Consider the following 13,277-nt stretch of genomic DNA (forward strand, 5'->3'; position numbering starts at 1 on the left):
AATGCGTCCCTTTTATCTTCTTAGCGTCTCACAACCCACTCCATCCCTCCTTCTCCCTTCAAATTCACTGGATGCTTTTCACAATTTCTCTTTTCTTTGTGTCTTTCTCACGACCCTTGTCGTACCAAAAATTCTCTTTTTTCCTCGACCTAAGCTTTATGCTTCTTTGAAGGAAAAGAATGAAAAAGCAAAGCGAAGAGGACACTAGTACAAAATAGGTTTTTTAAGTCTATTATTTTGAGCTTTTTAAATCTATTTTAAAGCAGACTTGGATTCGAGAGACTTAAATTTTAAATATATTATTAAGAAACAAATTTAAATTTTAACTCTACTGTGAATCAACATATATAGATTTCCCATCAAAAATTAAAAATTCAACCATATACTCCATTGGCACCTCCACAAAAAATTAACCCGTTATCACATTCAACCACTACAAAATTAATCTTTCTTATACACAATAAAAATAAAATTGGAATTCACAACGAATCACCCTCCCAATTCAGTTCATCTACACAATCAAACGAATACAACAAGAACCCATAAATTCAATCACATTCTTTACACAACATAATACAAATAATACAAATCAAATACTGGGAAAGAGAAATTGAAGTCAATAGTAATCACTCACAAGAAATCCTAAAACCTTAAAAATTCTTAAACCTAAAAATCACTAACAGAAACTTGTACTCGAAATTGGGGATGGGAAGAGTGACGAGGACACTACGAAATAGTAGTGCGAGAGGCTATGACGATAGTAGTAGCACGATAGGCTGTGACAACAACACAGGAAGGGGAGGGGAGACATGACTTACGAGATGGCGGTTACGACACACGCGCCCATGGATACAGAGGAGAGGAGATCTCGAATAAAGATGAAGGCGAAGGGCACGAGCTATAACACCCCAAACTCTAGGATGTCATGGGTTTACAAAAATCGGTAAATTTTAAAACTTTATCATAGAGCGGAAACATATTTTTCAAAAATCTTAACCTTTCAACATGCATAATTGTTAACGATTGAAAATATCGTTATTTGTGATGTAAATTTGATACTAAATACACCCTTTTTCACTTAGTAACTTGCTTGAACTCATGTTTTTTCATTTAATTGTGTGAATAAGAGAGTTGAGGTTGAATTTGATGATTTTATGACTAATTTCCCTTGTTTTGATAGGTAATGAGAGAATGCGAAAAGCAAAGATGAAGTGCTAATGAGTTAGAGCTCAGAAAGGCCTGGAAAAGCAGCAAAAGGAGGAATCGCACGAAGCTTGGGCGCCATGTCCAAGGCTTGAGCTTCGAAAAATCGACGTCCACCGCCCGGGCGCCCTCCTAGGCCGCCCGAGCGGCGGCCCCCGAAGCCTGGGCGACCAATTGAAGGCTCAACCCCTACATGAGGACCGTCCACCGCCCAGGCGCCCTAAATGAGGTGCTCGAGCGTCGTGCGTCGTAGATCCAGCCTAGTTTTTTCTCTATTTCGACTCTTTTGGACCGAGCCTTGTTTCTACTCTTTTCCAACTTTATTTAAAGGACCCAGGCGTTTTAGGTTTTGCATCTCTGGTTGGAGCAACACAACAGCACACTCTTCTACTCTCTGAAGGCGAATCTGGAGGCGGGAGCTTCCTCTTCTACTTTTAGGGTTTCATTATCTCATGCTTTTCCATTATTCATATAGTTTCTCCATGTTTATGGGGAACTAAACTCTATTTATTGTTAGGGAATGATGTAACCTTGTGAAGTCTCATGTATTTGAATTGATTCTTAATTTATATGCTTTTTCATTAATTATTAGGGAATTCATCTGTTTCAATGCTTGCTCTATTTAACTCATTTAGTAGCATGATTTATGAATTGCATGAGTGTGGGGAGGTTCTTTACAATTCAGGTTCTTGTTGAATTCTCCCAAGGGTAACATTTCTGAGGGATGAGGGTATGAGTACTTGGTCGTGTTAAGCTCTTGATCTTCAAACTTAATTTTCTAGGAACGCTAGGAATTGCACAAACTAGGAATTAAGGTAGGCTTATTGCACCGAGGGATCGGGTTCTAAGTAATTTAGTGAGTGACGTTAATATTAATGTAAAAAGAAGAATTCTTATATACATGAGAGTAAACTTGGTGAAATCAAACCCTAACAACATACTCATCTCATTTTATAAACAACCTTCGTTCATCTTTGTGTTACTCTACTATTGATCAATTTGCATTCATATTTAATTTTATGTCTTTGCATTTGAAACCAACAATCTCATTTTATTTAAGTCTTAATTAATTGAGTAGGATATGATACTTGGTATTCTGTATACATACTTAACATGATACATATCTTCTGATTATATCAACCTTAATCAAACACATAACAAGATACATACATTTTGATTATATCAATAATAATTAAACACCTCATACATAGAAGTAATAACAATAGGATTCCTAATCCTCTAACTTAAACAATTCAATCATAATGTCAACTCTTAATGTCATCACTAACATCTCACACTTAATGTTAAACTTCCATCCTTGATCCTTGATCTCAACTCTTAATGTCATCACTAACATCTCACACATAGACCTTTGGTCTATCCACTCATTAGCACCTATGTTAACTGCTTACTATAGCCAGTATAGTAACATCACTATCAACATAGCATAACTTGAAGCATCCTCACTACCATGATCATTATCATAGGTACATCACTAACATGATTATCCCAATCATGAATCATACCATGAGCATGACCAAACTATGAACTTCATCATGACAAGACACAGTCACACTCTTGTACCCTACCTCACCGACTGTAGTCGGTCTTATAGCTCCATCTATAGCTTTCTCATATAGATACACTCGAGTCATCCTTCTTTTAGCTTTGGACTTGTTCTCCTATCACGCAAGGCAGAACATTTATCCCCCTCACCAAAGAAGATTTAGCACTCAAACACCATTATCTTTTCTACAACTATTTACCTAAGAGAATGTCACCCTCTTTTCAACAACCAATACCAAAGAGAGCCACCCCTTTTCAACAACCAATTCCAAAGGGGATATCCCTTCCTTTTCAACAACCAATGCCAAAGAGAGCACTTATCCGTAGATAGAACCCACATTAACCACACACTCTTGTGCATTCTTCTTCCACTCAAGTTCCAATCTCAACCACAAGTCAAACTTGACCCTAAACATAACCACTAACCTCAATCTCTAATTATCATCACGTTTCACAACTCCTCAAGCTTGGTCCACATCCATTCTTCATCAAATTTACCATTTTTCAAAAAAATGTACTGTAATAATCGATTATCACCTAAGATAATCGATTATCTCAGTGCAAATTACCCAAAAACATCATGTAAGAAGGGATAATTGATTATCATCCCCGATAATCAATTATTCCTGCAACCATACTCAACATTGACACACAGATAATCGATTATCACTAATGATAATCGATTATTGGCAAGTCAAAAAGCATTCTAGACATTATTCAAGCATTGAAACATACATACCTCAACCCTCGATCACATGGAAACATACTTAACACGTCATACATGTATTCAAGCATCACATACCCATGTAAACGTACTCAAACACATATAATACATCACTTGAATCATTCAAATCCAATTATTAACATGTTATACTCCAATAAAACCAATTATTCTACATATGATTATCACCACACCCTTACAACATATATTTGCATGGAAACCTCTAAGCATCATAACTTTGTTCCCCCTTACCATCAAATCCTCTATTGGGATAACAAAACAAAATATACATAATACATTCATTAGGAAAAACCCATCACAAATATTACATAAATCATATGCCCATGCATACACAGGCCTTTACCCAACAATAACCACAGATAATCATAATCACAATCATGTGCGCGCATACATCAAAAACAAGGATTATCAAGATAATCAAGAACATATAACATACAACAACAACAAAAACAAAGGTAAACTTCCCCATACCTTGGCCAATCCTAAGGCTTTATCTACAACCCTCAAACACCACTAATCTTCCTTTGCACTAAGAGCTTCCTGTTGCTCTCTCTCTCTCTCTTTGTTTGTTTTCTCTCTTTGTTTTAGAGTTTCTAGGATTTTAAACACAAAACCCCCCATTTTCTCTACATCTTAATATTTATAAATCAACTCAACTCTATCTCTAATATTTTGTCACTTATAATAATACTTTTTATTCTAATTTATCATAATGACTTTATCAATAATATATTACTATTATCTAGCCACATATCTAATTATATATAATAATATCTCTTTTAAATATCTAAACCCACTAAAATTATATCTCTTATTTTCATTCAACTACTTTTTAAATAACAACAACTAAATCTTCTAAAAGATTTACATAATATCTTTTTCTTAATTTTTCAGATTATTTAATTTACATGCTTTTCCTTTCTACACTCCCGTGTTTTAATTTCTACACCTAATTAATAAAGTGTAAAAGACTGATGATAAATTTATGAACACCGAAAAACGGCGCCAAAAACTTGTTTAACCCTCGGCAAGTGTGACCGAATCGTATCAAGTAATAAACTCGGTAAGACCAAGTATCGTTCTCCCAAAGGACTCACGGCCTAGTTAGTTATATGACTTCTTGATTATTTAAGACCCTTGAACAAGTTGGTATAAGTTTCAAATGCTAAAGAAAGGAATTAAACATGTATGCATGTGATGATCAATGGGAAAGAAGAACACAAACACGGACGAATTATATGGATGAGTATGTTGTTGAGGTAATTGATAACAGTTGAAAAACTGTTATTTTCATGCTTGAAATTGATACTAAAAGCAACCTTTAACACTTAGAAACTAGCTTGAAATCATGCTTTTATTCATATTTTCATAAATAAGAGAGCTGGACAAGTTTATGCTTGATTTCAGTGTTTTTGTGCAGGTTTTAAGGTGAATTTGGTGAAAGAAGTGAAGAAGGAGAGAGATGAAATCAGAAAAGACATCAAAAAGTGCAAAAGGAGAAGCCGCAACTGCCGCTCAGCGGCAGTTTACCGCTGAGCGGCACTCAGAAGCTCATGGGGGATCCGCTGAGGGGCAAAATGGCCGTTGAGGGGAAGAAACCAACTCACGCACTTACCGCTGAGCGGCACTTCCAAAGGAATAGATCTGGTTCAATGGTAAGCATTAGGAGGACTGATCTGACTCCTCTTGCAAAGTATTGGATGGCATTTTCTCATGCCAACATTCAGCCATGTTCACATGTGTCAGATATTACTCTCAGCAGGGCACTCTTCATCTACTGTGCTATCAGGAACTTAAATGTTAATATTGGGCAAGTGATAGCTGATGAGATTAGTGCATGTGCCAATACCTCAAATAACAAAGCACCCCTAGGACATCCCTCCTTAATCACTCACCTTTGCAAGATAGCTGGGGTGGACACTTCTGCTCCACCATTTGAAAGGCCAAGAAAAGCCATTGATGAGGCCTATTACAGACAGTACTGTGGAGGTGAGGAGGCAGCTCAGCCAGTTCCACCACGCCATGCTCGTAGAGAGAAAGGGCAAGCACAGAGCCAGACATCTGCTGAGACACATGAAGCAGAACCGTTCCAGATGAGGGACATGTACATGTCTCTTATAGGTGCTCAGTTACAGTCCATTCATAGAGGGCAGGTGGCTACTGCTGAGATGATTGTGGGGATGTATGATACACCTCCAGCTCACAGGTGGACTATGGAGAAATTCCATAATGTGGTAGCTTGGCCAGAGGAGCCGGTGCAAGGAGGAGGAGCTGAAGCAGCTGAAGCTTCAGTTAGGGAGATGGAAGAAGATGAAGCTGATGATGATGATGCATTTGAAGATGAGGAAGATGAGGAAGAAGAGGAAGATACAGAGGACAGCTCAGATTGATGAGGAGCTGAGATAGCATTTACTGATGAATGCTATCATGAACTTATGCTTTTGTTGGTTTAAGTGTTCTGAACTTATGTACTTTTGTTTTAAAGTAGGGTTGATGTACTCTATTAGAAACCTGGTTTGTTATGATGGTTTGCTATTGACTGTGATTGTATGATAAGTAATGCTTGATGATGATTATTGATTGATTGATGTTGAGATAAATGTGCACATTAAATGCTTATACAAGTGATTCACAAGCTTTGTGAACAAATGCAGGATATTATGATTGTGATTGTGAGATTAAGCAGGATGTGTATGTCAAATGTGAATGAGCCTATTTGTGAGGTTTTGAGCTCCAGAGTTTTTATTGATTGAATGCTATTACTTTGAAAGCATGAATGATTTTGCCCAGGTTTTCTATGATTGAATCAATTGCTTGTTTTGCATTATATGATCAAGGCCGTTTGTTGGAACCCTTTTTATTGGCCAAATTCATGAAGTTAGCCCACTAAAAGAGAACACTTTGTGTTCTATCCTTTGAACCCTTAGCCTTGAACATAAATTGAAAACCCTTGTTGAAAAGCTTTAGCTTGAGTTAAGTAGAAAATCTTTTGTGGTATTGTTAAATGTTCAAGTTTGGGGTTGTTGGGAAAGCATGAAAAAGAAAAAGGAAAAGCATTGAGCTAAAAGTTAAGAATAAGAATGTGAAAAGAAAAGAAAAAGAGAAAGAAAAGAAAAGAAAAAGCAAAGCTCAATGTAAAGACAAGTTGGGAAAAATAAGAATAATTGTGTTGTTATGATTCTCTTAACTCAAGGATTTTGTGATCCAGAAAAACCAATTTTCTTGTTAGCCCAGCCACGTTATAAGCCATTGAAAAGTCCTTGTGATGATGCATGCTTGTAAATGTTTAGATTGTGGTTAAATGAAAGGCAAAGTTGATTCATGTGACATTGTGATAGTGAAGTTAATGAGTGATTACCTCTTATACACTTGTGTGTGAAGTGAAACACTTTACCTGGTGAGGAAGTATTCCATGAGCACATGAACATCCATGCTTAATTGATTGATAATTCATGAAAAATAGCATTTGTTTGATATTAACTGACTTTGTGATCACTAAAGCATGTGCACATATTGATTGAAATCTTGGTCAAAAGTTTGATTGAAGTCTTTGCTTATCTTGAAAAGAAATTTTTGAATGAGTGAACCATCATATGAATTGGTAGAAGATTGAGTTACATCTTGTTTGCTTGAGGGCAAGCAAAGTTCTAAGTTTGGGGTTGTGATAACAGTTGAAAAACTATTATTTTCATGCTTGAAATTGATACTAAAAGCAATCTTTAACACTTAGAAACTAGCTTGAAATCATGCTTTTATTCATATTTTCATAAATAAGAGAGCTGGACAGGTTTATGCTTGATTTCAGTGTTTTTGTGCAGGTTTTAAGGTGAATTTGGTGAAAGAAGTGAAGAAGGAGAGAGATGAAATCAGAAAAGACATCAAAAAGTGCAAAAGGAGAAGCCGCAACTGCCGCTCAGCGGCAGTTTACCGCTGAGCGGCACTCAGAAGCTCACGGGGGATCCGCTGAGGGGCAAAATGGCCGCTGAGGGGAAGAAACCAACTCACGCACTTACCGTTGAGCGGTACTTTACCGCTGAGCGGCACACTTATGGGCTTGGGCCTAAATTTTCTGTAATTTTAGAATAGTATATAAGCTTTAGGACGTCCTAGGGTTTGTATCTTTGGCAGAAACAAAGCAAACACTCTCTCTTCCACCCCTTTGAAGGAGGATCTTGGATGCTCAGGCTACCTCTTCACCTTTCTAGGGTTTTATCTTTCATTCTTTCATTATTATTCATCTAGTTTCACCATGAATATGGTGAACTAAACCTTATATTGTTGTTGGGGAATCAATGTAGTCTTGTGAAACTCTCATATATGGAATTAGTGTTTAAACATCTTATTTGAGATACATGCTTTCTTTCATCATTAGTTAGGGTTTTTCCTCTTTGCTCAATGCTTGCTTTGTTTAACTCATTCAATGCATGATTATTGATTTTGTCGATACGGGAACGTACGGGGAAGTCTAGATGCGGGGAATTTCTCCCAATAGTATATTGGTTGCCGTTAAGCTCCTGCACTAAAAGAACTAATTATTAGGAATGCTAGGAATCGTATGAACTCGTAATTAGGGATAGGCCTTCTTGCAAGGTAATTTAGAGAGTGACATTAACAATGATGAAAAGAATGTTGAATTCCTAAAGTATATGAGAGTGGATAAGATGAAATTGATAACCCCGACAACATACTCATCCATATATTCCATTGAAGTGTTTGTATTTTGTTTTAGCCATTGATCACATTCATGCATACATGTTTATTTTCTGTTTTGCATATTAAACTTCACTTATTTCGTTCTTAAGTCTTAAATAATCAACAAATCACATAACTAAACTAGGCCGTGAGTCCTTTGGGAGAACGATACTTGGTCTTACCGAGTTTATTACTTGAAACGATTCGGTCACACTTGCCGATTGTTAAACAAGTTTGTGGCGCCGTTTTTCGGTGTTCATAAATTTGTCATCAGTAATCAATTTCATCTTATCCACTCTCATATATTTTAGGAATGCATCATTCTTTTCATCAATTTTAATGTCACTCTCTAAATTACCTTGCGAAGAAAGTTTATCCTTAATTACGAGTTCATACAATTCCTAGCATCCGTAATAATTAATTCTGAAGCACAGAAGCTTAAAGGCAACCAACCCTCATATCCCTATGTCTAGGCAATATGCTATTGGGAGAATTTCCCCGGATCTAGATTTCCCCGTATGTGTCCATATCGACAAAATCAATAATCATGACATCGAATGAGTTAAACAATGCATGCTTTGAGCAAAGAAGAAAAACTCTAACTATTAATGAAAGAAAGCATGTATCTCAAATAAGATGTTTAAACACAAATTCCATATATGAGAGCTTCAAAAGATTACATTCCCAACAACAAGAAGAGTTTAGTTCACCATATTCATGGTGAAACTAGATGAAATATTGGAAAGAGTGGAAGATAGAACCCTAGAAAGTTGAGTAGGTAGCCTTAGCATCCAAGATCTTCCTCCAAGGGGTGGAAAGGTGATAACAGTTGAAAAACTGTTATTTTTATGATTAAAATTGACACTAAAAGCAACCTTTACACTTAGAAACTAGCTTGAAATCATGCTTTTCTTTATATTTTTGGAAATAAGAGAGCTGGACAGGTTTATGCTTGATTTCAGTGTTTTTGTGCAGGTTTTAAGGTGAATTTGGTGAAAGAAGTGAAGAAGGAGAGAGTTGAAATCAGAAAAGACAACAAAAAGTGCAAAAAGGAGAAGCCGAAGTCACCGCTCAGCGGCAGTTTACCGTTGAGCGGCACTCTGGAAGTCACGTGAGGTCCGCTGAGGGGCAAAATGGCCGCTGAGGGGAGAAAACAAGTCACGCACTCACCGCTGAGCGGTATTTTACCGCTGAGCGGCACTTTAATGGGCTTGGACTTGACTTTTTGTAATTTAAGAATGATATATAAGCTTTAGGGTTTCCTAGGGTTAGGCATCTCTGGCTGGAACGAAGCAAACACTCTCTCTTCCACCCCTTTGAAGGAGGATCTTGGATGCTGAGGCTTCCTCTTCACCTTTTTAGGGTTTTATCTTTCATTCTTTCATTGTTATTCATCTAGGTTCACCATGAATATGGTGAACTAAACTCTGTATGTTTGTTGGGGAATCAATGTAATCTTTTGAAGCTCTCATATATGGAATTTGTTTTTACATCTTTTATTTAAGATCTATGCTTTCTTTCATCATTAGTTAGGGTTTTTCCTCTTTGCGTAATGCTTGCATTGTTTAACTCATTCGATGCATGATTATTGGTTTTGTCGATACGGGCGCGTATGGGGAAGTCTAGATCCGGGGAATTTCTCCCAATATCATATTGGTTGTCGTTAAGCTCCTGCACTTATGAACTGATCATTAGGAATGCTAGGAATTGTATGAACTCGTGATTAGGGAGAAGCCTTCTTGAAAGGTACTTTAGAGAGTGGCATTAACATTGATGATTTGAATGTTGAATTCCTAAAATATATGAGAGTGGATAAGATGAAATTGAACCCCAACAACATATTCATACATATATTTCATTGAAAGTGTTTATCTTTTGCTTTTGCCATTGATCAAAACTTCATGCATACATATTTAATTTTCGTATTGTGCATATAAAATCTAAATATTTTGTCTTTAAGTCTTAGCTAATCAATAAACCACACAACTAAACTAGGCCGTGAGTCCTTTGGGAAGAACGATACTTGGTCTTACCAAGTTTATTACTTGAACGATTCGGTCATACTTGCCGATTGAAAAACAAGTTTGTGACATCATATTTTGGTGTTCATAAATTTGTCCATCAAGTTTTTGGCGCCGCTGCCGGGGACTCTTGTTTAACTGGTTAATTTGTGTGATTATTGATTATCTTTGACTTATTTTTTTTATTTTTAATTTAAATTTCGAATTTATTTTATTTTATTTTATTTTTCTGTTTATATTTTTCAGTTTGTATTTTATTTGATTTTATTTTATTTTTTTGTTTTCTGTTTTTCTGTTTTCTGTTTTTATTTTCTGTTTTTTTATTTTTCGGTTTTTATTTCATTTTATTTTATTTGATTAGATTAGATTTTATTTTATTTTATTTTATTTTCTGTTTGTATTTTATTTTATTTTATTTTATTTTTCTGTTTTTATTTTTCTGTTTTTAATTCCTATCTTCTTATCTTTTCAATTATATCCTTTGATTTTTTTTTTCTCTCTATCTTTTTGTGCTAACAATTGTTTTTAGGGTTTTGTGCCTAATGTCTGCAGAATGCAATGTGGTCAAGAATTTAACTATATGGGCACTCAATTCTATCAAAGTAATCTCAACCACTGGTGGGAACCTCACTCAAGCATGGATCAAAGCCAATTTTGGCAAGCTGCTGGACAATTTGAGAACCAACCACAACAACAATGGCAGCAACAACCTTTTCTATCAGGAAGTTTGGATAGGTTGGAGGACACCCTTCAACGATTTTTGAAAAATTCCGACTCTACTCAGAAAAGCATTGAAGAATCATGTAAAAGAATGGAGATGCAACTTCGTTACATCAATCAGAGATTGAATGATGATGTTAATACTGAAGTTAACCTTAAGGAGGAAGGGCAAGTCATTATCACTGAAAGTGACAAGATTCTTGATGAGGAAAAATTAGAGGGAGATGAGGAAAGGGTAGAGAGAAAAGAGAAAGAAGAGTTGAGTGAGAAAGATAAAGATGAAGAAAAAGAAAAAGAAGTGGTTGAGAGAGAAGAGAGAAAGAAAATTTGTGTGAAAATAAAGAAGTTGAGGAGAAAAAGAGAAGGGAAGAAAAAATTAAAAGAAAAGAAAAAGAGAAAATTTGGGGAGAGAAAGCGTAAGAAAAAGAAGATGAGAGGAAAGAAGAAGGAATCATATGAAAAATCCCATCCTCATCTAAAGAAGAATCATAGAAAGGAAAAGAAATTCAAGTGCTTTATGGAAATCTTCAAGAAATTGGAGATTAAAGTTCCTATGATTGAGACATTGCAACAGGTTCCTGGTTTGATCAAATTTCTAAAGAAGTTCAGTAGAAAGAAGAAGAAAAAGAAGATGGAACTTGAACTTTACTGGGTCAAGCTAATGACGTTAAAAGAGCGCTTACTGGGAGGCAACCCAGTGAATTTAAAAACTTTTGATTTGGTTTTGTAATTTTTAATTTGTGAACATTATTTTTGTATTTATTTTGTTGGATATAGCATCTACTGAAGGATGCTAGGTGGTTAAGTATCTACTGAAGGATACAATGGCTGTAACACTTACTGATGGGTGTTGGTAAGAAAATTTTGCACCTACTGAAGGGTGTTGGTGGATTTTGGGTCAGGCTCGTGACGTTAAACAAGCGCTACCTGGGAGGCAACTCAGTTGATTGAATATTTTTATTGATTTGTTTTAGTTAGGGTTTGCATAAGCATTTTGAACATTGAATTGCAGGGAGCCAGTGAGGGGCATGTCTAGGAGGCACGTAGGTTAAGAAAAGAAGGAGAAGAACACATCACGAAAGTGCCGCTGAGCGGTACTTTACCGCTGAGCGGTACTCTCGCAGATTGGGTTTTAGTTCCCCTTAGCGGGACCCAAGCCCATTAGGGTATTTTTAAACCCTAAGCTGTGTATTCTTTCACACTTTCAGATTTTTCTCTGCACAAACACTCCCACATACCTTCTCCAAGGTTTTCCACATCTTTTCACTCTTCCCTCTTAAGAAAATTTCTCTTCCACTCACTTTTTCACTAGTGTGCTATCAAAGTTTGGGGTTGGAAGAAAGCACTCTAGCTTGGAAGCATTCTCATTGCATCTAGTATCTCCACCCAAGTAAGTAAAATGCATTTTGTTCATTCTAGGGTTTTGATTTTGAATATGATTGTCAAAGCATGAAGATTTAGGGGTTTTGATTTCTTGGCATGATTTGATGATATATTTGATGTTTGAACCGATTAAACTGCATGATTATGAACTGGAAAACTGAAAATTGCATTTGGGTGGAGCTAGGAAAGCTTTAAAACAAGATTTTCAAAAATCTGCAGAGTTACCGCTGAGGGGTAAAATGCCGCTGAGCGGCACTCTGCCAGATTTGGTTTTTCTGGTTTTTTGTGATCTGGAATGTGGTACTGGTGGCGCTGAGGGGAAATTCTGGCCCTCAGCGATGGTTTAGCTTCGAAAGGAGTTGTGTTCTTTGTTTTACTAATGATTAACATCATGTTCTGTGGTTTTGTATTTGTGTTTTGAATGTAGGAATGGCATCATCTTCAGGAAAAAGATTGAAAACCATGGCAACCAAGAGAAAGGAAAAGGAACCAGAGCAACCCCACTCTAGCAGGTTCCTCTCTAGGAAACATGAGAAGCACTTTAAAGTGGTTCAGGACAGGAGACTTCTGATGGAGAGAAAGGTTGGAATGATACCTAACCTTGCTCCTCAATTTGGAGAGCAAGTTTTAGGAAATGACTGGGGAAAGCTAGCCACTTATCCTACACCTGCCAACATAGTTGTGGTTAAGGAATTTTACACCAATGCAAAGAAGATTGGTGATTATCCAGCTGAGAATTATTTGGGCTATGTCAGAGGCCATGTTATCAGGTATGATCCTGATTCAATTAATAACTTTCTGGACACTATATGGGCTGGTGAGCAGTGCCAGTTTGCTCTTTGCATGGAGGAAGGTGCTGATTATGAGGATGTGGAGAGAGTACTCTGTATACCTGGAGGACACTTCCAAAGGAATCGATCTGGCTCAGTGGTTAACATTAGGAGGACAGA

The sequence above is a fragment of the Vigna umbellata genome, chromosome 3 (assembly GCF_029865625.1).
Source record: "Vigna umbellata cultivar VRB3 chromosome 3, Vumbellata_1.0, whole genome shotgun sequence".
In the NCBI taxonomy this organism is placed as follows: Eukaryota; Viridiplantae; Streptophyta; class Magnoliopsida; order Fabales; family Fabaceae; genus Vigna; species Vigna umbellata.